The sequence below is a fragment of the Eptesicus fuscus genome, chromosome 1, assembly GCF_027574615.1.
Source record: "Eptesicus fuscus isolate TK198812 chromosome 1, DD_ASM_mEF_20220401, whole genome shotgun sequence".
Taxonomy (NCBI): Eukaryota; Metazoa; Chordata; class Mammalia; order Chiroptera; family Vespertilionidae; genus Eptesicus; species Eptesicus fuscus.
Window position 1 is genome coordinate 87,818,529 of NC_072473.1, and position 27,067 is coordinate 87,845,595.

At 41.1% G+C, this 27,067-nt stretch overlaps 1 pseudogene; it reads left to right on the forward strand.

Moving 5' to 3' along the window:
• The first annotated feature begins 6,024 nt into the window (after nucleotides 1-6,024).
• Nucleotides 6,025-18,511, forward strand: LOC103303184 (ubiquitin carboxyl-terminal hydrolase 10-like; annotated as a pseudogene).
• Nucleotides 18,512-27,067: the final 8,556 nt, after the last annotated feature.

Here is a 27,067-nt window from a genome sequence, read left to right on the forward strand (position 1 = left end):
AGTGCTAAATAACCAAATGACAACAAACCACAAGAAATAGCAAAACAAACCATAGGTATTGAGAAGAACATGATTTCTACAGTTGACACACTATAATATTCAAATTGTTGAATTTTCAACATAAAATAATGAGGCATGCAAATTAATAAGAAACTATGGCCCATTCACGTGAAAAAACAACAATGCAATAAAAACTGTCCTTTAGGAAGCCCTGGCATTGAACATATTAGAAATGGAAATTAATTTAAGTGATTTAAATATACCCAAGGAGCCAAAGAAAACCATGGACAAAGAACTAAAAAATTACCAGGGAAATTATATCTCACCAAATAAAAGAATAAAATATAGAAATAGAAATTATAAAAAGCAAACAAATAGAAATTCTAGAAGAGGTAAAATGACTGAAATTAAAAAATTTACTGTAAAAGTTCAACAGCAGATGTGAGCAGGCAGAAGAACAAAATCAGCAAACTTGAAAATAATTCCACTTAAATTATCTATTAAGGAGCAGAAAGAGAAAATAATAAAGAAAAATGAACAAATCCTAAGAGACTTGTGGAACACTACTGAACACATGAGCTTCCACATACTAGAGGAAGAGGCAAGAGAGAAAAATACAGAATAAATGTTTCAAGAAATACTGTCTTTAAAAATCCCTCCAAAATATGAAGAATGCATAAATCTACATATTCAAGAAGCTCAATTCTAGGCAGGATAAATTCAAAGAGCTCCACACTAAAACACATTATAATAAAATTATCAAAAACCAAAACCAGAGAAACTTGAAAGCAGAAAGAGAGAAGTGACTCATTACAGACAAGGAATCATTAGTAAAAATAATAGTCAATTTCTCATCATAAAACATGAAGGCCAGAATGCCATGAAGTTGCATAATTAAAACACTGGAAAAAATTCACCCAAGTGTTTTATACCTGGCAAAATTATACTTATAAATGAAGAAAAAATTAAGAAATTCTTAGATAAAGTAAAACTTAGGGAGTTCATCACTAGTAGACCTTCTCTTTACAAAATAATGAATGCATTCCTTCAGGGTAAAATGAAAATACATTAGACAGTAACTCAAAATCAGATGAAGAAATAAATAAAAAAGTTAAAAATAGCTATTTAACCAAAAATAGATACCAGTATTTTAAAATTTTTGATTTGTGGCTTCTCTATTTTTATATGATTTAAATACAAGTACAGAAAAATAACCAATCTAATAGTCATATCTATACTAAAAAAAGGGTAATATGCTAATTAGACCAGATCAACTGGACATCTTCAGGATGTCCAACATCCTTCCAGACAAAGCCACGGTGGCAGGGCCAAGGCAGAGGCAGTTAGGGGCAATCAGGCCGGCAGGGGAGCAAGCAGTTAAGGGTGCAATCAGGCCAATGGGGGTGCAAGCAGTTAAGGGTGCGATCAGGCCAGTGGGGGAGCAAGCATGGTGTGATCAGGTCAGCGGAGGAGCAAAAAGGTGCAAAATCAGCCAGGCAGGCAGGCAAAGGTGGTTAGGGACGATCAGGCTGGCAGGGGAGCACTTATGGGCATCAGGTCGGCAGGCAGAGGTGGTTAGGAGTGATCAGGCAGGCAGTCAGAGTGGTTATGAGCCAGCGGTCCCGGATTGTGAGAAGGATGTTCGACTCCTGGACAGCCCCTGAGGGGTCCCATATTGGAGAGGATGCAGGCTGGGATGAGGGACCTCCCATGCACAAATTTTGTGCACTGGGCCTCTAGTCTGTATATATAAAAGCCAAGTGACTGGAATGCCAGAACGGCTGGAATGACAGGAAGGACTGGTCCCTATGATGGGCACTGCAGTGGCCAACTGACCCAATCAGGGCCCTGATTGGCCCCACCCCAATCTCTTGCAGCCCCTCCTCCTGGCAGGCCCAGCCCCCAATCAGCCCCCCCACCCTGATTGGGGTCAGGGCCAGCCGGCCAACTACCTGTGGCCCCTCCCTCTTGCCGGCCTGGCCCTGATCGACCCCCATTGGGGTGGGCTGGCCAGACCCAACCCATGCACGAATTCATGCACTGGGCCTCTAGTGTTGTATAAATTACTAATTTTTATAATCACAACACAAAGAGAGAGGAATGGAGCTGCAATTGGGCAGAGCTTTATATATATTTAAAGGTAAGTTGGTACTAATTCTAATTTCATTTTTATAAATTAGGGATGGTCATTGTAATTCCCTGACTAACTACTAAGAACAAAGTTAAAATATAGAAAAAATAACTAGTTAATTCAATGGTCCACCAGAAAAAAAAAATTAACCACAAAAGGCAGTAAGGGAAGAATTAAGGGACAAAACAGATATGACATATAGAAAACAAGTAGCAAAATAGCAAAGGATTAAAATATCCAATTAAAAGGCACAGAAATTAGCAGAATAGATAAAAGAAAACATGATCCAACTATATATACACTGTCTATGAAAGACTCACTTTAGATCCAAAGACACAAATTGGTTGAAAGTGAAAGCATAAAAAAGATATTCCATGACAGTATTATTCAAATGAGAGTTGGGGTGGCTGTGTGAATATAAGACAAAATATATTCTAAGCCATAAATTGTTACCAGAGACAAATAATGGCATGATATATTGATAAAAGATTTCATTCATTAAGAAGATACAATAAGAGAGACAAAATGGCAGCAGAATAGACAGACGTATCCCGAGCCTTGTCCCGGAGCAGATAGAAAGAACAGCTGAAACGAGTAACATCCAACCCAAATTGGTGAAGGAGACTCAGCAGGCAAGACAGATTGCAGCCAGGAAGGGTATAGGATCCTTGGAAAAAGGTAAAATCAAGGATCTGGGCAGTAGAGTCTGCCAGACCTCACAAGGAACACGCACAGCACCAAGCTGCATCTCTGGGAACAGGCACAGCATCTGACTGTGGAAAGAAGGGCCACAAGACTGCTGGACCGCAGGGGATTCTGGAACTGGGTCCACAGTCACAAAAGGCTGAACCAGAGGGGGCAGCCTGAAGGGCTGGCCAGACTGTGCAGCACTGGCAGGAGAGGAGCGTGCAGAGGCTCAATCTTTCCCCTCTCTGTAGTCTGAGCCTTCCTTCACTGAACCTAGTTCATAGGACCTTTTGGATACAGACACTTACCCGTGGCTGAGGTGAGGGAGAAGGTGCTGACTCTTGGAGTCTGGGGATAGGAGGGGTTCCAGGAGAAGTGGCAGCGAGTCTGGTGCTGAGTCATACCTGAGCCCTGGGACCTGGGCAGCCATTTTGTCCTGAAGAGATAGCCCCTCCTTCCAGTTTCCAGGCAACCAATACAGCCACACCCAGATCCCACCCTGAATAGTACAAAGGATTTGAAAAAAAAATCTAAATAGTCACTGAGAGTCCAAAGGGACTGGCCTAAAGACAGTACAGAAGACTGGGATCTTAAGCAAGACAAAGGAACGACACTTCACTTTTTCATTTTTATTTTTTTAATTATTATTATTTTTCTTCGTTTATCTTTGTTTCCCTGTTTTTATTTGTTGCTTTATTTTCTATTTCTTTTCACATTATTTTTTCATCACTCTATTTTATTTTATATTTATTTGCTATTTTTTATTTTTATACCATTTTTGAAATCAATTTTTTGTAAATTTATTATTATTATTATTATTATTATTATTATTATTTTCTTCTCGTTCTCTTTCTTCTTATCCAGCCATCTCCTTTCTACTTTCTCCACACTGAACTGAGGACCTCCCCATATTCATCCAATTCTTAACCTTATTTTCTGTATATAAGCTTAGCCTCTACAGATTCTGCCCCCCACCCTCTTTGCTGTGTGTTTGGTGTTTGTATTTATTTATTTATTTTTTTGGTTTATCTATTGGTTCTGTGGTGTTTTCATATATATATATATATATATATATATATATATATATACATATATATATATATATATATATATATGTATATTCTCCTTTTTCTTCCTTTTTCTTTTCTCTCATCTTTTTCTCTCCCTTTGATATCATTTGTGCTCTCTTTTCTCTCCCCTAATTCTATTTTCTCTCGTGGTTACTTATAGTGGGGTCATTGGTGTCGTGAGGGTATTCGTGCTTTGTTCCCTTTGTGTTGTGTCTTGTCGAGGTGAATTTTATCCTGTCTGTCCAGGAGCTAGAGAGCAAGCCACATTAACCAGACACTTGGAGAGGAAACTCCATCCACGAATGGGTCAATAACACCCAGAAGCAACTACAGTAGCAGGAAGAAGGCTGCAGTGAGGGAGAGAGTGTGAGTGAGTGAGGGAGCAAAAGAGCAGTGTGTGGTCATGTGAGGTGTGTGTGTCTGTGTATGTGAGTGAGGCACAGATAGATCCCACAGGACCTTCTGGGGGAGGCTAACCGGGCTTGCCTAACTAGGCAGCCTCTGCTACCATTGCAAACAGTACTGGGAGGCCGACTTTTCCTCAGAGGCCTAGCCTTTTTAAAGGAGAGAGCTGCTGTGACTGGGATTCCAGCTTCACCTCCACCCAGGGTGCCCTCAGAGAACACCCAGGACTCTACAGCCACCCCTGCCAGGGTCCTGATAACTCGGCTGTAGTCCCATGGTCAATGAGTATCCAGCCACCCTGGGTGCAGGCTCCTGTGAGTTCTGAAGCATGCTACCCCCTGACCGGCCCAAACCTTTAGCCCAAGCACTGCAACCACGCGAGAAGCGGACACGTGAGCAGCCCGCTTCTGTCCAAGGAGCAGCAGCCCCATGAGCAGCCCGACCCAGGAATAAGAGCAGCAGCCTCATGTGGCCTGCCCCTGTCCAAGGAGTAGCAGCTGTGTGAGTGGCCCACTCCCCTGTCCAAGGAGCAGCAGCACTGCGAGCAGCCTGCCTCAGGCCTAAGAGCAGCAGCCTCACGTGGCCTGCCCTTGCCCAAGGAGCAGCAGCTGTATAAGTGGCCCATTCCCCATCCGAGGAGCAGCAACAACACGAGCAGTCCGCCCCATCTGAGGAGCAGAAGCCACAAGAGCAGCCCGCCCATGATTGAGGCATGGCAGCCGCATGAGCAGCCTGCCCCCATCCAAGGAGCAGCAGCTGTGTGAGCAGCCTGCCCCCGTACGAGGAACAGCAGCACTGCAAGCAGCCTTCCTCCATTCAAGGAACAGCAGTCGCCCAAGCAGACCATCTTGGACCGAGGAGCAGCAGCCACATGAGCAGATTGCCTACATCTGAGGAGTGGGAGTCCTTCACAGTCCACACCGGTGCGAGGAGCAGCAGCCACATGCAGCCTGCACTTGTCTAACAAGCAGCAGCTGGGTGAGCGGCCCACCCCCATCTGAGGAGCAGCAGCCGCACATGCAGCTTACTCCTGTCCGAGGAGCAGCAGCCACACAAGCAGCCCATCCCCTGTCCAAGGAGCAGCAGCTGTGTGAGCAGCCTTCCCCCATATGAGGAACAGCAGCACCGTGATCAGCCCTCCCCCATTCGAGGAGCAACACCTGCCCGAGCTGCCTGCCCCAGACTGAGGAGCAGTAGCCAAAAGAGCAGACCGCCCATGTCCGAGGTGCAGCAGTCCTGCGCAGCCTGCTCTGGTCCGAGGAGCAGCAGCCACACGCAGCCTGCACCTGTCCGAGGAGCAGCAGCTGCACGTGCAGCTCACTCCCGCCTGAGGAACAGCTGCCCCACAAGCAGCCCATCCCCCGTCCGAGGAGCAGCAGCCACACCAACAGACTGCCCCTGTCTGAGGAGTGGCAGTCCTGTGCAGCCTGCACTGATCCAAGGAACAGCAGCCACACAAGAAACCTGTCCCCTGTCCAAGGAGCAGCAGCCACATGAGCAGACTGCCCATGTCAGAGGAGTGGCAGTCCTGCACAGCCTGCACTGATCCGAGGAGCAGCAGCCACATGCAGTCTGCAACTGTCCGATAAGCAACAGGTGGGTGAGTGGCCCACCCCAATCTGAGGAGCAACAGCCGCATGTGCAGCTCACTCCTGCCTGAGGAGCAGCAGCCATGCAAGCAGCTTGTCCCCCATCCAAGGAGCAGCAGCTGCACGAGGAGCCCACACTTGTATGAGGAGCACCAACCCAGCAAGCAACCTGCCACAGTCCAAGAACTGGCAGCCTCACGAGCAGCTTGTCCTGATCCGAGGAGCAATAGTCAGGTGAGCAGTCTGCCCCTGTCCGAAGAGCAGCAGCCATGTGGGCATCCCACCTCTGTCCAAGGAACAGCAGCTGTTCTAGCAGCCTTCCACACCAGCCAGAGGAGACACCACTGCTGCAAACAGCACCCACCAGAGGAGCTGCTGCCAACTGAGCAGCAGCTGCTTCAGCGACTGCCTGAGGAGCAACTGCAGCCCAAGGAGCCACTGCCAAGCAAGGACCAGCCCCTGCACGACTCGACATCTAGATCAGTCGGTGAGACCAAAAATGGGTAGACAAAGAAACTCCCAAAGGAAAGAAAAGGAGGAATCACCAGAAAAATAGCTAAGCAAAACAGAAGCAAGCAATATGTCAGAAAAAATTCCAAATAAGGGTCATACAGTTCATAAACCAGATGGATAAAAAAAATCAACAACTTATGTAAGAATCAAGAAGAAATGGATGAGCCCTGGCTGGTTTGGCTCAGTGGATAGAGCATCAGCCTGCAGACTGAAGGGTCCCGGGTTCAATTCCAGTCAAGGCACATGTCCGGGTTTTGGGCTCGATCCCCAGTAGGGGGCGTGCGGAGGGCAGCTGATGGTTCTCATCATTGGTATTTCTCTCTCTCTCCCTCTCCGTCTCCCTTCCTCTCTGAAATCAATAAAAATAAAAATATATTAAAAAAAGAAGAAATGGATGAAAAAATAAATAACTTATTTAAGAATTAAGAAGAAATGAAGAGTGATATAGCTGCAATAAAAAACACCATGGAAAGTTTCAACAGTAGACTAGGAGAAGTGGAGGACTGAATTAGTGAATTAGAAGACATGGAAGCAAAGCACACACAAAGTGAACTGCAATTGGAGAAAAAAAAAATTAAAAGACAGGAGGAGAGCCTAAGAGAGCTATTGGGCAACATGAAACAAAGCAACATACAAATAATAGTGGTGCCAGAACAACAGGAATAGGAACAAGGATTAGAAAACCTATTTGAAGAAATAATGTCAGAAAACTTTTCTGATGAGGGGAAGAAAAAAGTCACACAAGAACAGAGAGTCACAAACAAGATGAACCTGAAAAGACCCACACCGAGACACATCATAATTACGATGAGAAATGTTCAGGACAAAAAGAATCTTAAAGGCTGCAAGAGAGAGACAGAAAGTTACATACAAGGGAGCTCCCATTACATTATCAAATGATTTATCAATAGAAACACATCAGGCCAGAAAAGAATGGAAGGAAATTTACAAAGTGATGCAAAGCAAGAGACTGAATCTAAGAACACTCTATCCAGCAAGGCTATCATTCAAAATTGAAGGGGAAATAAGGAGCTTCACTGACAAAAAAAGGCTAAGGGCGTTTATCACTACTGAGCCACCAATGCAAGAAATGCTAAAGGGACTGGTGTAAAAAGAAGAAATAAAAAGGGAAGAAGGAACACAGGCACAAAAAATAAAAATGGCTACAAACAAGTACCTTTCAATAATAAATTTAAATGTAAATGGACTAAGTGCTCCAATAAAAAGACATCGAGTGAGTGAATGGATAAAAATAAAAAAAAACATGACACATATATATGCTGTCGGCAAGAGACACACCACAACACAAGGGACTCACATAGACTGAAAGTGAAGGGATGGAAAAATATCTTCCAGACAAATGGAAATGAAACAAAGAAAAAAAAAACTTGGGTAAGCAATACTTATATCTGACAAAATAGACCTCAAAGTGAAGGCCATAACAAGAGATAAGGAAGGCCATTTCATAATACTAAATGGATTGATACAACAACAGGACATAAGCCTGATAAACATATATGCACCCAATGCAGAAGCACCAAGATACATTAAAAAACTCCTGGAAGATATCAAGGGAGAGATCAACAACAATACAATCATAGTAGTGGACTTTAGTATATCACTGACATCAATGGATAAATCCTCTAGACAAAAAATAAGCAAAGAAACAGCAATCCTAAATGATTCAACTAGATCAGATGGACCTAATTGACACCTTCAGAACATTTCACCCCAAAGCCACAGAATATATGTTCTTCTCAAGTGCACATGGGACATTTTCAAAAATAGATCACATATTGGGTCACAAGCAAAGTCTCCCCAAATTAAAGAATATTGAAATCATATAAAGCATTTTCTCAGACAACAATAGCATAATATTGGAAATAAACTACAATAAAAACAGCCCCAAAAATTCAAACATTGGAAGCAGAATAGCATGCTATTAAACAGTGATTGGGTTACCAGAGAGATCAAAATTAATTTAAAAACATACTGGAAACTAATGACTATAAAAACATAACAATCCATCTATGGGACACAATGAAAGCATTCCTGAGAGGGAAGTTTATAGCACTACAGGCCTACCTCAAAAAAACCAAGAAAAAATGGTAATAAATCATCTAATTCTACAACTCAAAGAATTATAAAGAGAGCAACAAGAAAAGCCCAGCGTGAGCAGAAGTAAGGAGATAATAAAGATCAGAGCAGAAATAAATGACATAGAGACCAAAAAAATAAAACACACAAAAACAAACAAACAAACAAACAAACAAACAAAGAAAAACAAAAGATCACTGAAACCAAGAGCTGGTTCTCTGAAAGAACAAACAAGATTGATGAACCTCTAGACAGGCTCACCAAGAAGCAAAGAGAGAGGACCCAAATAAACAAAATAAGAAATGAAAGAGGCAAAATAACAACAGACCCAAAAGAAATACAAAGGATTGTTAAAAAATACTATGAATAACTCTATTCTAACAAACTAGGCAACCTGGAGGAAATGGACACATCCCTAGAAAAATACAATCTTCCAAAACTCAATCAGGAAGAACCTAAAAATCTCAATAGGCTGATAACTATGGAAGAAATTGAAGCAGTAATCAAAAAGCTTCCAGCAAACAAAAGCCCAGGGCCAAACAACTTTACAGGGGAGTTTTACCAAACATTCAAGGAAGAACTAAAACTTATCCTCCTCAGACTATTCCAAAAAATTCAAGAGGAAGAAACACTTCCAAGCTCATTCTATGAAGCCAGCATCACCCTAATACCAAAACCAGATAAAGACAACACAATGAAAGAGAATTACAGGCCAATATCCCTTATGAACATGGATGCCAAAATCCTCAACAAAATTCTACCAAATTCGATCCAGCAGTACAACAGAAAGATCATACACCATGACCAAGCAGGATTAATCCCGGGATGCAAGGATGGTACATTATCTGCAAATCAATAAACTAGATATATCACATAAACAAATTGATAGATAAAAATCAAATAGTCATATCAATTGATGCATAAAAAGCACTTGACAATATCCAACACCCTTTCTTGATAAAAACTCTCATTAGGGTGGGAATAGAAGGATCATACCTCAACATAATAAAAGCCATATATGACAAACCCACAGCCAACATCATACTCAATGGGCAAAAACTAAAACCATTTCCCCTTAGAACAGGAACAAGACAGGGATGTCCACTCTCATCACGCATGTTCAACATATTATTGGAAGTACTAGCCATTGGGATCAGACAAGAAGAAATAAAAGGAATCCAAATTGGAAAAGAGAAAGTAAAACTGTCCTTATTCGAAGATGACATGATATGGTACATAGAAAACCCTAAAGAGTCCATCAAAAAATATTATCTAATCTAATAATAGACAAATATGCAAATTAACCACACCTCCGACACACCCACAAGCCACGCCACAAGCCACGCCCACCATCCAATCAGAGCGAGTATGCAAATTAACCCAAACCAAGATGGCTACAGCCACAGAGAGCAAGGTTTCCTAGGTAACAGAGGAGGCCAAGCTTTCCACCTGCCATTTCCAGGCCTAAGCCTCCACTCAAGCTACAAAGTTTCAATTATAGAAGGTAAACAAATTCAAACAAATGGCAGCAGAATGGAGCTTGAGAGAGCAGGCCAGGGTTGCCGCCGGCAACAGGGGAAGCAAAGCTTTCCACACACCCTGGCCGGGCTCACCTGCTTAAGGCAACATAGTTTTAATTATAATCCCAACACAATGGCTGCGGCCTCGGAGGGAGCCCCAGGCTTGGCTTGGCTCCGCTCCAGGCTACAAAGTTTCAATTGTAGAAGGAAAATAAATTCCAAATACCAGGGCCTCCGCTTGGGTTACCAGGGGGCGTGGCCGGCCTGCAAACCACCACAGGCCCCTCACTCAGGCTGCCCCACACCCCAAGGGAAACCCCACCTGATCTGGGACGCCCTTCAGGGCAAACCAGCTGGCCCCCACCCCTGTACCAGGCCTCTATCCTATCTAATAAAAGAATAATATGCAGATTGATCATCACTGCAACACACAATATAGCTGCCCCCTATGTGGTCAAAGATCCTGCCCCTATGTGGACATAAGATGGCCACCACAAGATGGCCAGCAGGAGAGGGCAGTTGGGAGGCACCCGGCCTGCAAGGGAGGGCAGTTGTGAGGGATCAGCCCTGCAAGGGAGGGCAGTTGAGAGGGACCAGGCCTGCAAGAAAGGGCAGTTGGAGGTGATCAACTCTCCAGGAGAGGGCAGTTAGGAGTGACCAGGCCGGCAGAGGAGGGAAGTTGGGGGCAAACAGGCTGGCAGGGGAGCTGTTAGGCATCAATCAGGCTGGCAGCGGAGTGGTTAGGGGGTGATCAGGCTGGCAGGCAGAAGCGGTTAGGGCCAATCAGGAAGGCAGGCAGGCAAGCAGTTGGGAGCCAGCAGTCCTGGATTGTGAGAGGGATGTCCGACTGCCCGTTTAGGCCCGATCCCAGTGGGATCGGGCCTAAACGGGCAGTTGGACATCCCTCGAGGGGTCTCATATTGGAGAGGGTACAGGCTGGGCTGAGGGAGAACCCCCCTCCGTGCACGAATTTCGTGCACCGGGCCTCTAGTTAGACTTAATAAATGAATTCGGCAATGTAGCAGGATACAAAATTAATGCCAATAAATCTATGGCATTTCTATACACCAATAATGAACTTACAGAAAGAGAGACTAAAAAAGCAATTCCATTTACCATCGCACCAAAAAAATTAAGAAACCTAGGAATAAACTTAACTAAGGAGGTAAAAGACCTATACATGGAAAACTACAGGACACTGAAAAAAGAGATAGAGGAAATCATAAACAGATGGAAGAACATACCATCTGTTGATGGATTGGTAGAATCAACATCATTAAAATTTCCATACTACCCAAAGCAATCTATAGATTCAATGCACTTCCCATTAAAATACCAAAGGCGTATTTTGCAGACCTAGAAAAAACTTTCCAAAAATTCATCTGGAATTAAAAAAGATCCCAAATAGCCACAGCAATCCTGAAAAAGAAGAGCAAAGTAGGTGAGATCTCAATACCAGATATCAAGCTTCATTACAAAGCCACTGTTCTCAAAACAGCCTGGTACTGGCACAAGAACAGACATATAGATAAATGGAATGGAATAGAGAACCTAGAAATCAACCCAAAAAACTATACTCAATTAATATTTGACAATGGAGGCATGAATATACAATGGAGTCAAGACAGTCTCTTCAATAAATGGTGTTGGGAAAATTGGACAGATACATGCAAAAAAATCAAACTAGACCACCAACTTACACCATACACAAATATAAACTCAAAATGGATCAAGGACTTAAACATAAGACAGGAAACCATAAAAAATATGAGAAGAATTCACAGGCAGCAAAATATCAGACATATTCTGAAGCAATTTCTTCACTGAAACTGCTAATTGGGACTACATCAAAATAAAAAGCTTCTGTACAGCAAAGGAAACCATAAACAAAACGACATGAAAGCCCACTGCAGGGGAGAATATATTTGCCAATGTTATCACCCATAAGGGTTTAATCTCCAACATTTACAGGGAACTCATGCAAGTTAACAAAAGGAAGATAAACAACCCAATCAAAAAATGGGCAATGGACCTAAATAGATACTTTTCAAAGGAAGACAGAAGGAAGGCCAAGAGGCATATGAAAACTGGCTGAAAGTTACTAATCATCGGAGAGATGCAAATCAAAATGACAATGAGTTACCATCTCACACCTGTCAGGATGGTTATCATCAACAAATTAATGAATGACTAATGCTGTCGAAGATGTGGAGAAAAAGGAACCCTGGTGCATTGCTGGTGGGAATGCAGACTGGTGCAGCCACTGTAGAGAACAGTATGGAGTGTCCTCAAAAAACTAAAAATGGAACTCCCATTTGACCCAGTGATCCCACTTCTGGGAATATATCCCAAGAAACTAGAAACACCAATTAGAAAGGATATATGCACCGCTATGTTCATAGCAGCATAATTTACAATAGCTAAGATTTGGAAACAGCCTAAGTGCCCATCAGCAGATGAGTGAATTAGAAAACTATGGTACATCTACACAATGGAATAGTACACAGTGGTAAAAAAGAAGGAGTTCTTTCCATTTTCAACAGCATGGATGGAACTGGAGAGCATTATGCTAAGTGAAATAAGCCAGAGAAAGATATATATCACATGATCTCACTCATTTATGGAATATAATGAACAATGTAAACTGATGAACAAAAATAGATCCAGGGACCGAAAAACATTGATCAGACCATTAAACCTCAGAGGCAAGGTAGGGGAGGGTGGGAGTAAGGGGGAGAGATCAACCAAAGGACTTGTATGCATGAATACAGTATAAGCCTAACCAATGGACATAGACAACAAGGAGGTGAGGGCATGAGTGGGGGAGATGGGAGGGTAATGGGGGAATAAGGACACATATGTAACACGTTAATCAATAAAGAAATTAAAAAATTAAATAAAATTAAAAAAAAGAAAGACAACATGAACAACAGCAGCACTCATTACATCAGGAAATTATAGTGGGAATGGCGTTTTATTCATTTCACAAATTCTTGATGAAAGCTATAGTTTAAGTTTTGTTGGTAATGGTTCTTTGGATGGATAACAAAAGGACATTTCTGTATTATCAGTCAATCTGTATTTAAGCCTGTTTTTCTTAGTGTAGTTTTTACATTTGACTAACACAAGTATTTTGATTTTTATATCTGGATATCTCCATATTAAGTATTTTTACAAATGCCAAAACAAAGGAAGCTGAAGAAGAACACATTTCAATGATTCCCCCAATGGGGTCAACAGAATCTATAAATATTTATATAATCCATTACTTAATGTCAAATCAATCATTGTCAATCATTTCCATGGCCTATAATCTCCCCACAGATATTAAATAAAACCTATCTCTTCAATGCCAAAAGAAAAAGAAGATACAACAATTATAAACATCAACACACCTAAGAGCAGGGCCCCAAAATATATGAAGCAAAAGCTGATAGAATCAAAGGGAGAATATATACTTGTACAATAATATTTGGCAGTTGAAATACCTGACATATAATTGATAAAATAATTAGACAGGCTATTAATAAAGCAAAAGAGGTCATGAACAGCAGTATAAATAAAATGGTCCTTACATATATAGAACACTCCACCAAACAATGCATAATGAACATTTTTTTCTCCGGTGGACATGAAACATTCTCCAAAATAGACCATATATGGGTCCACAAAATAAGTCTCAATTAATACAAAAAATATTGAAAGTATACAAAGTCCATTCCTTAACCATAAGGGAATGAAACTAAAAATTAAACCTGATGGACATTATGCTAAGTTAAGCCAGGCACAAAAGGGTAAACACTGTGTGATTTCACTTGTATGAGTGTGTTGCAAATTTTTAAAAAATTCATATTTTCCTGATACCTCAACATGCCCACAGTCTGAGAACACCTCATGTAGGTGAATAGGTGCACCAGTGTGATAAGGCTGGTCCTTGACATATGTTCCCTTTCTTCCTCTTCCCTGACTGCAACTACATTCAAATGTACAAGTAAAATCCCCTTATCAAGATTTTTAGAGTGGCTTATATGTCTCAGTAGTTAAAGTTTTTCCCTCTCTTTGTATGTTTGCCTAACAAGCTCCTGGTGGTTCTGAGCGGCCCCTATGGTTCATTGTGACCAATGACCTCTCTCTCTAGGGTGTCCCAGTCAAGCTGAGAGAGGCTGGGGTCTATATAAAGGACAGCAACGATGGCCTCAAATTGTCTGATATATTTTTTAAATTTTTTTTATCATTTAATTTTATTTAATTTTAAGGAGGCAACTCTTTGTACATCAATTGGGAGCAACTAAAAAGTGCCCAAGCACATTACAGGAGATTTGTAATCTTGCTTAAGAAAAGAAAGTGGGGGATAGATTGATTATACTTGGGACTGGGGCCATCTTAGGGAGAGGTTGCCTAGAGGCACTGGCTCCTTCCCCTCCTTTTCCCCCCTCTAATAAATCAGAGACAGAAACGGAAGACCACAGCTTCAAGTAACTAAAAGCCTAAGAAAAGGGGAGGGGTGAAACTGTAGCTTTAGGATGCTATATGCCCAAAGGTAGGAAGAAGAGGAAGGTTGAAGCCTTATGTACTGAATATACTAGTATTCTACATCTATCAAATGTCATGTAAGCCCTAGATTACTTATTGGTTTAAAAATAATCCCCTAGCATCATGGAGAAAAAAGTTAATAAATACATTATTTATACATACATATCATATTTTAATATAAATGTATAATAAACTATATATGTATATCTAATATGTAAATAAATTTTTTAAAGTTCCATAATTTGATCCATTGGAAATCCAAAATTTATATATAGAAAGGGCACACTGATTGGCTTTTGTGAATTCTACAATCTAGGTTCTAAATTAACTTTAACAATTGGTAAAAAGCAACAATTGACAAAATCTCATGGATTTAATACTAGCTCTCAAATTATACCTTTATCTGGGAATCCCACTAAATTTACACATTGTTCTCCATATAATCTTTAAAAATAACAAAATAAATAGAGGAAAATGGCTACTTTAATTGTAGGCTTGCCTAAATTTCTTATAGTCCTGGTGCCCATAGATTCTCAAACATAATAAATAAAAATTAAATTAAATCTTTAACACAAATTGGAATAATGAAATTATATCATTTGGACTTCTAGTTAAAATAGTTATTATAGTCCAATGCAAGTTAAAAATAGGGCCTTCTATGATTAAAACTTATTATATAAAACCTAGTTAATAAAGGAGTTATTATTCTCACTGCTTCTCCATCGGATAGCCCAAATTTGATTGTTCCTAAACCTGGAAAAAATAAAGGGTACCTTATGAATGATTACTACAAACGTAATGATTGGCTTCCATCCAAGGCTTTCATATCTAATGTTCAATATTATTAAAATTACTAATTCTATTCAATCAACAACAGGTAAATATTTTACTTTTATAGATTAGGTAATATATTCTATTCAGTGCCTATTTCAACAGCCTTTCAGCTATAATTTGTTTCTACCCCCAAAGGGATAAAATATACCCTTTTCAGGCTACCTATGGGGTACTCCAACGGCTTGGCTATCACACAAAATCTTTGCAGACCCCATCTTGAATACATACATATTTCTCTGGAAACGCAAGAATGACATTGCATTGATAACATCCTCCTCCAAAGAGATTCATTTGACTCACGTATTAATGACAATATTTTTTAGTTCTTTTGGGGTTCTAGTGTCAACATTTTCCTCATTTAAAATTTTTACTTACTAGTACAGTGTATATGCTGGTCAGAAAATGGCCACTGTGGGGGGTGGGGCGGGAACCAGTGTGAAGAGTCAGGAGAACAGAAAGGTTCATTGAAACCTTCCATGGCCCACAATATATTTTTGGAGATTTTAGTCCTGATGAATTCAATCAGTTCTTTGAGATTCCTTGTTCTTCAATTGAGCTTCCTCCATACAATGTAACAGTTCTGTGCTACCTGATGGACAAGAATATCAGAGAACGGAGTTTGATGTTAATGAAGTAATTGAACTCAATGACACTTTGTAGAGAACTCCCAACCACAGTATTTCAAGCAAATTGAATCCTCAGGCCATGGAATTTATTCTTAGTTACACAACTTCCAAAAAGACCCCTCCCTGATGGTGTAGCTAAAGAAGCAAACTACAGCTCCATTGATTGCCAATACCCAGGATTGGATCATATCCAATACCCTTGCTCTGGATCATAGGTACAACATGGAGGCTGAAGTTTTGGAAAATAATGGTGTCTCTGGTGATGTTGGAAAAAGGGAGCATAAAAAGAAGAAAGAAAATGTCCACCTGGATATTATAGTTACTTGACAGATGGCTGCGAGGGTAGTATTTCCATGGAAGCCCTAGGGTCAATGGGCATACCAATCCAGCATGTAGAATTGATAGGTGATATACTCTTACTGGGGACACCCAGGACTGTAGCAGCCCTAAGTATTCCAAAGAGTTAGTCAGTAATGCTGTGCCTGGTGGGTCTTTCCTCAGAGCCCTGAACAGCAATGCTTGGATTGAAGGATAGCCGTAGGGCCATCAGGGGCCTGACTTTGTACAGTCCTGCCTCCCTGCAGCAGATGGCAGGGACAACCTGTTGTGGACATCTGTAGTTCACCCTTATGTTGGCACTGATACTACTGAAAACCTTGGAGTTGCTAATGGACAAATATTTAAATCCTCAGGTGAGGGCTCAACCTCCAATGGGATGGAGTTGTACAATGTGGAAAGCATGACTCAGATCCAGCTAAAGCTGAGAGCGCTTCCCCTCTTGCTGATGCCCTGGCCTCTGTGGTGGATACCACTCCCATCAATCAGTCTAAGTCATGGGCCAGTCTTTTCCATGATTCTAAACACTCTTCCTCCTCGCCTGTGGTTTCTGTGGAAACTGAGTCCTCTGGACTCTGAAAAGCAGGCTGAAGTCATAAAAAGGCTTGCTCCAGTTTCAGAGGCTCCTGTAGCCATAAAGGTTGGAGAGTTAATGCAGAATGTAACCCTAATACATAAGCCAGTATAATTGAAACCCCATGTGTTGATCAATAAAGGAAACTGCTCCTACATTAATGCTACACTATAGGCACTGATTGCTTGCCCTCTGATGAAGTTCATTCCTCTGTATTCAATAATGCGAAGACATTGTACGTTGACATCCATGATGTGTGTTTGGCTAAGGAATGAGTTTACAAATATGCCAGTATTTCCCAAACCCAGACAAGCACTTGGGAATAAAATCATGAGGGATATCTGCCCTGGAGTTGCCTTTGAACCCACATATATGTATAGACTCCTTACAGTCATCAAATGGAGCCTGTCTGAAAAGGATAGACAAGAAGATGAGGAATACATAGGCTTCATTCTAAATGAACTTCATGAGGAAATGTTGAAACTAAAGAAACTTATCTCACCAAATAATAAAAAACTCACAAAAGCCACTCAATGAACGAGGAAGAGCAGGAAGAACCAGGAGACAGAAGTGAGGATGAATGAGAGCAAGTGGGCCCCAGAAATAAGACTTCAGTCACTCGCCAGGTGGACTTTGTTCAGACCCCAGTCACTGGCATTTTTGGTGGACACATCAGATCTGTGATTTACCAGCAGAGTTCAAAAGAATCTACCACTTTGCAGCCATTTTTTTTACCTTGCATATCCAGTCTGACAAGATATGTACAGTCCAGGATATCCAGTCTGATGAGATATATACAGTCCAGGATGCACTGGAAAACTTTGTAGCAGGAGAATATTTCCAAGGTTATACTGCAAAAAACAAAACAAAACAAAACAAAACAAACAAACAAAAAAACAACACAAGAGCTTGAGATCAGTTGAACAGTGACTCTGGAAAAACTTCTTCCTGTCCTCCTGCTGTACCTGAAATGATTTGCTTACAAGAAGACTCTTGAATATCAGAAGTTTATAAAAAAAATATTGAATATCGCCCTAGCCAGTTTGGCTCAGTGGATAGAGCATTGGCCTGTGGACAAAATAGTCTAGGATTCGATTCCGGTCAAGGGCATGTACCTCGGTTGCAGGCTCCTCCCCTGTCCGGGCCCTGGTCAGGGCTCATGCAGGAGGCAACCAATTGATGTGTTTCTCTCACATCGATGATGTTTCTCTCTGTCTTTCCCTCTCTCTTTCACTCTCCCTAAAAAATCAATGGAAAAATATCCTTGGGTGAGGATTACCAAAAACAAAACAAAACAAAACAAAAATTGAATATCTTGTGGGCTTGGAAATTAGTAAAGAACTTCTTTCTCCAAGAGTTAAAAATAAGAATTTTAAATGCCACAGAACCTATAGAGCATTTGCACTAGTCTACTACCATCATGGCAGCAGTGTGAAGGGTAGTCATTGCAATGCAGATGTCTTCCAGATTGGTCTGAATAGCTGGCTGCGCATTGATGACCAGACACACAAGGTGATTAACCAGTACCAGGTGGTGAAGCCCATTGCTGACTGCACAGACTACCTTCTCCATTATTGCTAAGTGGACCTGCTGTAACAGCCTGTGTGCTGTGGGTGCCTGACACCTGCTTATAGAACACCAACTCTCACTGACTTCCTTCCTCTCTTTAGTGTCTCTTCAGAGAGAAACTCTCCCTTTTGCAAAAAAAATTGAATAGAATGAAAAGGTGATGCCTTGGGGTTTGTGCCTAGCATAATTTGTGTTGTCCTATAACTTCCAAGTCAAAATAATTTGGTTGAAACAGAATGTCACTTGATTTAATAAAACATACAAAAACTCATAATTCTGAAGTAATGCTGATTCCTGGGTAAGAATGGGGGACTTGCATTTGATTCCTAGTCTGATTACTTAGCAAAATAAATTCTGCACCAGCAACAACACTTTAACTTTGTGAAAATGAATTTCATCTTTCCTTAAAAAGCAAAAATTTTAATCTGTCACAATTTCCCCCCTACCCTTTAGTTTTTGATAGATGAAAAAATGACCCAGTTATCTGAAAAGAAATAGCTCTTCAAAAGAAAAATAAACACAAAAAATAAGTTTCTGTTGCCAACAGGAAAAATACATTTTAATAATTGTGTGATGAGAATCTGCTTATGTACACATTGCAGATCCAATATTTGAAGTTAAGGAGTTAGTCACGTAGATGGGTGATTGTAACTTTATTGCCATTAAAAGGTTTTAAATTGCACTCATGCTTCTGTGTGCACATAATGAAATATGGGCAAAATAATGAAGATTGATCTTTCCTTAAGTCTGCTCTGTTTAATTCTGCTGCCTGCTCTTTTACAATGCTATGTCTCTAATTGTACACAGTTTACTAGTAGTGATACCTAGGAGTATATAAGTTGTTGCTCATCAATAAAAATCACAAAGTTGATTTACAAAATAATTTGTAAAAATTTACTTACAAATTAAAATTAAGAGGTACTCTTGCTTGTGCCATTAGAAACTCCTTCACTCAATATACTTTAGCAACTTCTTCTCATGCCTCCTGTAGTCTCTGGACCACCAATGATGGCCATTAGTTGCCCCAATGCTTCTGATGCAAAATATTGCCCCCTTTTCCTTGGTATCACACTATACAATATTAAAACAACAAATAAATGACTACCTATTGGGCTGTCTTGGAAATAGAGGCCTTCATAGACTCTGAACCTGTGACCCCCATACCCAGCTACCCATTATGCTTTGGGTCATGAAAACAGCAGGCCACAACCTCAGCACAGCTAACAAGGCCTTCTTGAGACAGGTTGGAAACAAATCTGGGCCCTCTAGTATATTCCACCTGCAGGTGGGGGTAGCTTCCCTTGTCTTCAGTGTCTTGCCAGATGCCAAGGTAAGAAAGGAGGTCACTCCTCCACTTGACCCCTTGAGTATCTGGTAGCCCCTTGGGATTAACTGAGTGAACAGCAATGTGAGTTCATAGTCTGTGCAAATGGTACTGCTATCACACATGATGGAGTTTAATGGAATGTTGCTGCTTTCCATCCCTTAGTTAGAAAACCCTAATAAAGGACATAACCTAAGAAACAACACACAAGGCCAAACTCCAAGCAGTTTCCTTAAGGCAGAATGCCCTGATCAACAAATGGCACCATCTTCACATGTATTATTAACTACTAGGGGCCAAGTGCACAAATTCATGCACCTTGAAAGGAATGTGGGCCTAGAGGCTGCAGTGGGCACAGGGGCAGGACTCAACCCATCCTCCATGCTCCCGCCTGGCCTCTCCCACCACAGCCCCCAGCCCCCTGTCTGCAGGCAGCTCTGCTCCTGCTGCTGCTGCTACCAACCACTGATGGCGCAGAGCAATTAGGGCCGGCGCTGTCAGCAGGTGCAGGTGCGAGTAGTGGCTGCTGCCCCGATTGCCTCTCAGGAGAAGGGGGAGGTGGAGAAGCCCTGAGGGGTGATCAGGGCTGGCAGCCGCTGTTTGCACCTGCTGATGGCGCTGAGCAATTGAGGCCGGCACCAGGTGTCAGCAGCGGGTACGAGTGGGGCCAGCCCTGGCAGCAGGTGCGAGCACCAGGTGGGACCACGGCTCACAGGAGCAAAGAATTTTCAGTAACCACAAGAGGCTCACTCCAATGACAACAAATGGTGCCTGTCCCACCTTGGTCTGGTGCTCCCATTCACCTGCTCCACCATCCTGCCGTGGCTGATGCCCACCATGTTCTGTGCTCTGCCACCTGCTGCTGACACCCACCATGTTCCGCACCCATGTTCCAAGTGCAATTTAAAACCTTTTAATGGATCCCTGATGGTTAGCACATGTCATAGCGACCAGTTGTTTGGTTGTTCTGCCATTCAGCCTATTTTCATATTAGCCTTTTATTAAATAGGATTGGGCCATTACCTAAAAAGTGTCCCCTTTAAGGTAAAGAGTGCTGAGGATCTCTTACCTCACAGATACCCCAAATGTAAATCAAAATCACACCTGTTTCTGCATATACTAGAAGCCACAATGCATATACCAAAGCCTTGCAAGGACCTACTTACTCTCTTCAGAGCTACAGACATCACTGGTAGTACCGAAGACACACATTTCACTTGTTAAAATAAACAATGCTGAAATCTTGGAAAAGGCATTCAACAGAACTTTCATGTCCCTAATAGTCTCAAATAGCCAGTTTAACTGAGAGACATAATGGTGTGTTTAAACAACTCCTTTTTCTAATTCTAGTCCAATGAATAAACTTCAAAAGTTCTCTATCTTGCGCCAGGCTTTAACATATTCTTATAAATTTTCAGTCTTACCCCCACCCCATTAGGACTGGAGGCCAGATGGAGGAAACATACTCTCCTGATATTCATTAACCACAGATTGCCTCACAGTTTAGAAAGTTGCTTATTTGATACTGAACCTCTTTGAACCTAACTTTCCACTAAAAACAAATAAACAGAGAGAAGAAAATGGCGGCGGAGTAGACAGACGGGTCCTGAGGCTTGTCCCAGAGCAGAAAGAAAGAACAGCTGAGGGTCGCAAGGGGAGTATTTGTTGGCAAGTTAAGGGACAGCTAAACTCCAGGAGAAGGGGAGGGGGGACTGCTGGATGGGGTTCCCCTGACCGGCAGCACCCACAGTGGCTGGGTCCCTTCCCGAAGCTACTGGCTCAGACTCCGAAACTGCACCATCTTAAAAGGGAAAGGGGACCATATCGGAAACCTGAAAATCCACAACTGCCACGATCACCGAACAGCTGTGAGCCCCAGAACACCAGTCCCCAATAGGTGCAAACATGCAGATTCAAAAGAGCTATTCACTCCACCATGGAAAGGTCAGATAAAAAAGCAATTTCATTTACCATCGCACCAAAAAAATTATGATATCTAGGAATAAACTTAACTAAAGAAGTAAAAGACCTATACGCAGAAAACTATAGGACACTGGAAAAAGAGATAGAGGAAGACGTAAATAGATGGAAGAAAATACCGTGTTCATGGATTGGTAGAATCAACATCATTAAAATGTCTATACTACCCAAAGCAATATATAAATTCAATGCACTCCCCATTAAAATACCAACGGCATATTTCACAGACCTAGAAGAAACTCTCCAAAAATTCATCTGGAATAAAAAAACACCCTGAATAGCCACAGAAATCCTGAGAAAGAAGAATAAAGTAGGAGGGGTTTCAATACCAGATTTCAAGCTGTATTACAAAGCCACTGTCCTCAAAACAGCCTGGTACTGACACAAGAACAGACATATAGATCAGTGGAATAGAATAGGGAATCCAGATATCAACCCAAACCACTATGCTCAATTAATATTTGACAAAGGAGGCATAAAGATACAATGGAGTCAAGACAGTCCAATTTTCCCAAAACCATCAATAAATGGTACAGATACATGCAAAAAAATGAAACTGGATCACCAACTTACACCATACACAAAAATAAACTCAAAATGGATACAGGACTTAAACATAAGACAGGAAACCATAAAAATACTAGAGGAATCCACAGGCAGCAAAATCTCAGACATATGCCAAAAGAACTTCTTCACTGATAATGCCCCTAGGGCAATGGAAGCTAAAGATAAAATAAACAAATGGATCTAGATCAAAATAAAAAGCTTTTTTACAGCAAAAAAAAAAAAAAAAAAAAAATCAACAAAACAACAAGAAAACCCAGTGTATGGGAGAACATATTTGCAAATATTATTACTGATAAAGGTTTAATCTCCAACATCTACAGGCAGCTTATACAACTTAAAAAAAAAAAGATAAATGATCCAATAAAAAAATGGGCAATGGACCTAAATAGAATCTTTTCGAAAGAAGACAGAAGGAAGGCCAAGAGACACATGAAAACATGCTCAAAGTCACTAATTATCCGAGAGATGCAAATCAAAACGACAATGCAGTACCATCTCACACCTGTCAGAATGGCAATCATCAACAAATCAACAAATGACAAGTGTTGCCGAGGATGTGGAGAAAAAGGAACACTCAACCACTGCTGGTGAGAATGCAGACTGGTGCAGCCACTGTGGAGAACAGTATGGAGTTTCCTCAAAAAACTAAAAATGGAACTCCCATTTGACCCAGTAATCCCACACCTAGAAATATATCATAAGAAACTAGAAACACCAATCAGAAAGGATATATGCACCCCTATGTTCATAGCAGCACAATTTACAATAGCTAAGATTTGGAAACAGCCTAGGTGCCTGTCAGCAGATGACTGGATTAGAAAACTATGGTACATCTACACAATGGAATACTATGCTGCCATAAAAAGAAGGAATTCCTACCATTTGCAGCAACTTGGATGGAATTAGAGAACATTATGCTAAGTGAAATAAACCAGTAAATGAAAGAAAAATACCACATGATCTCACTCATTTATGGATAATAAAGAACATTATAAACCGATGAACAAAAAGATAGATACCATCAAACAGACTGTCAAATTACAGCGGGAAGGTTAGGGAGAGGTGGGGAAGATAAGAGATCAACCGAAGGACTTATATACATGCATATAAGCTTAACCAATGGATGCAAAACACTGGGGGGTGAGGGCATGTAGGGGAGTGGGATGGTGTGGGGGGGCAATGGTAAGATATGTACACATATAATACCTTAATAAAAAAAGAAAAAGAACAAAATAAAAAATAAATAAACACTGTCAAGTGCAGCTGCATACCGTTCTGTTGACTGTTGGTTTTATTACTATTGATTTGTTTGCTTTCGTTGGTTTATAATCTGGAGGCCCACATCAACTCAAGTGGCTACCCACTTGGAAAGTTTACCTGGGTCCCACATCCCAGAGCTTCACCACTGGAGATGACATTGCCTCAGAAGACATGCCCTCAGGCCACAACATTACCATTGTAGATGCTTTTGCTCCCTAAGCCAGAGACAACCTCACCCAGGATACTAAGATCTCTGCCCAAATAAGACTCATGAATTAACTACCTCTTAAGATACAAAGTAGGCATTACTATTTTTTTCTTTTCTTCCTAAATTCACTGTCTGCTTTTCCTGTGATTCTGGTAAACTACTTTCTCTCTGCTAAGGTGTTCACCCCTGCACTTTCATGACCTAAAGGAAAATATGGTAAAAATTACTAAAATTAATGAAAATTATTGCTTTACCCAGAAGGCACCTACTTCATATCAATCAACCCTTTGGCCTCCTGAGGAGAGGACTACACACTCCCTGATGTCTTTTTTATTCACTTCTCCAGCTTTTTACCAGTTTCTCACTTTGCATCTCTGACCATGACCAAAACAACCACACTTTCCTTTTGGCTGTAAAGGAGGAGAGAATAAATGAACAGAAATTCAAAAAAGTAGATAACAATTAATTATTGTGTTGTAGACAGTAAGGGAAAAGAGTGTTTCAAGAAGGGATGTGCAGTTTAACAGTGAACATTGTTCATAAGTGGTCAAATAGAATGTGAACTGTAAAGTCTGTTTTATTTAGTGACACTGATGACATTAACCAACTCTGCTTTTATCGAGGGATGGGTCAGAAAGCTATATTGAAGTGGGTGAATGGGAGATAAACAGAGACAGTGAGGACAAGTACTATGGAGAAATTAGCCTTAAAAACAGCGTTGTCAAAATAAGGTTTACAGTTGTACAAATGAATAATACAATAATTAATAAATAATAATGCAAAAATAAACTTTACATTTTGTGCACTCACAACTGTAAACCTACTTTTGCCCAACCCTGCAGGATAAAGGCGGCTTCTTTGCCCTAATTTGGGACAAGGGTGATAGGCTGTTTGAAGATTTAAGTAAATGTGTGGATTTTAAGAAAATGAGACTATTTCTTCCTGACAGTTTCTTTCTGTCTTCTATTCTCAAATCTATGACCCCCTGTCCCTCTTTATACATAAACACACAATGGAAGAGGGAGTAAGAAATATGAATATAGAAGAGAATTTCTCGAACAGTGACTTAACAAGATAAACGTGATAAGGATATTGAGTAGTCTTATATGTTGAAGTCTGTAAGTATAAACTTACACTGAGAAAAACTGGCTAGATATTATTGAAATGATGGGCTATGAAATCTATGCTGGATAAGGAGGGCAATTGATGAAAGGCAGGATCTGAGTGAATGGGAAAAAAGTACAGGGATCGATAGACTGGAAGTCTCCATGACCCTGAGGTATGACCATAGGGGAAGCAGTTGAACAAACAAGCTGGAAGGAGAGGTTTAAGTCAGAAGGAAAGACTTTGGTGATTTATTTTTGTTGTAACAGTTGTGAATGATGATGAGGTCTAAGTCATAATTGTGGAAGTGACTGACACATGGAATGGAGGAAAAATTTTTGAGGTTAGTTGAAGAGCTGAATGGTCTTATATTAAGTGGATGATCCATGTAGGTAGGAGAGTCACCCAAATCAAGAGAGATTCTGAAAGGAAGATTTTTAAAAAATACCATGAACCTGACCGCTAAGTGTTTAATAAAACAAGGAGAGTGGCAAGGAAATTGTAGGTGACAGTGACCAGGAGGAGAAGATGGTATAATGGAATGGCATAATCAGCAACAAAACAGAAATTTATTGCTGTTTTTTGTTTGTTTGTTTAAAAGAGGAAGACAGAAGAGTGAAATGATTGAAAATAGCAATGAAGAGCAAAGAGCACACAACCCTGTCAATTGAATTACAGATGTATAAGAGAATAAACACCACTTTAGAGTACTGTAGGGGAAGTGATCTCAGGGAAGAACTAGGATTCAGTTAGGAAAATGAATGCAATGCTCACATGTAGTCTGAGTAGTTTTTATACAATAATTAGCTAAATATGGAGCAAGGGCCATGTACAGAGGGCCTAGTAAAAAATTTTGGGAAAGGAGGCAGTTGCTTCAGTCATGGGCAAAGCAGTACAGAGCATCACAGGAGATAAAAAATGTAGGAGCCTCGGGGATGAGAGGGATTGCCTGGTTTGGGTAATTTTGGTGCCGGAAGCTTTTTTTCATGTGAGGAACATAAGGAAAAAAGTTGGATGTTTAAATCTTAAATATATTTTTTTTCTTTTTCTTTATTGTTGATCTGCAAGGAAACAAAGAAAAGTTTAAAAATACATTAATAGAAATCTTATCATAAGAAGTAGACAGTCTTTGTGTTCCTGGCTCTTCCCAGATTCAATTCTTATTTGGAACTCATGAACAATCATGCATCTCTAGAATAGGAAGAGCCGCCATTTTCTCAGTATTGATAAATTTTTGTTAAGATTAGTTCTCCTATTATATAATGACTTGCGTTGCTCCCTAATGCTAAATCTTGCTGGGATTCAACCCTGCTCTGGATTCTAGGTCCATTTCTTTCCCAAGGCAGGAGAATCTTAGGCCAGTAAATTTTGTACCTCATGATTTAGCCTTCCTGCTTACTGGTCCTGCTCTTAAATCAGACCATAATTCTAATTACTGGGCCTGATGAATTGTTCCCTTGACTTGCTTCCTGGTACCCTATTTCCTCTTGCTTTTATCCTCTTCCAAGAATTTTAGAGATTGGAGTTTTGTCTCTGAAACAGAGTCGCTGCGGCTGATTTGAACCCCCACCCTCAGCACCTTCCTCTTGCTTGAATCCATCTTAGTTTTATTTGCCCAACTAATGGTTTATTCTGCTTTCCATATCCTACCTCTGGTCTAATTAGGCTTGCTGCTATATAAATGCATTTATTAAAAATAATTAAAGCGACAGGAAAGAAGATAGGTTGGGATAATGCTTCCTAACTTCTGTTTTTTTAATGATAAGATTTGTGGAAGGTTTTTTGGAGTCAGACACGCTACCTTTGCACCATGTAAAAGCTTTTGGCAGGCCCAAGGGTCAAAGCACCCGGAAACCTCGCTAGACGCTGGAAAGCAGGGTCTGGGGAATTGTGTGCTGCTGCCATAGTAAAACGGAAGTCCTGCTTCAGGGGAGCCCCGCTTCCTGCTTCCAGGCAGGGCCAGGTGGACCAGGGAATGTGCACTGCGCCATAGCAATAGTAAACCGGAAGTCCTGCTTCAGCAGTGCTTCCGGGGCAGAGCCGAGGCACTGTTATTCCAGAGCCTTCGTCCTGAGATGGTGGCCCTGAAAGGGCGCTCCTGGACTGTCTCTGGCTTGGCTACCCGAAGCCAAGGAAGCAT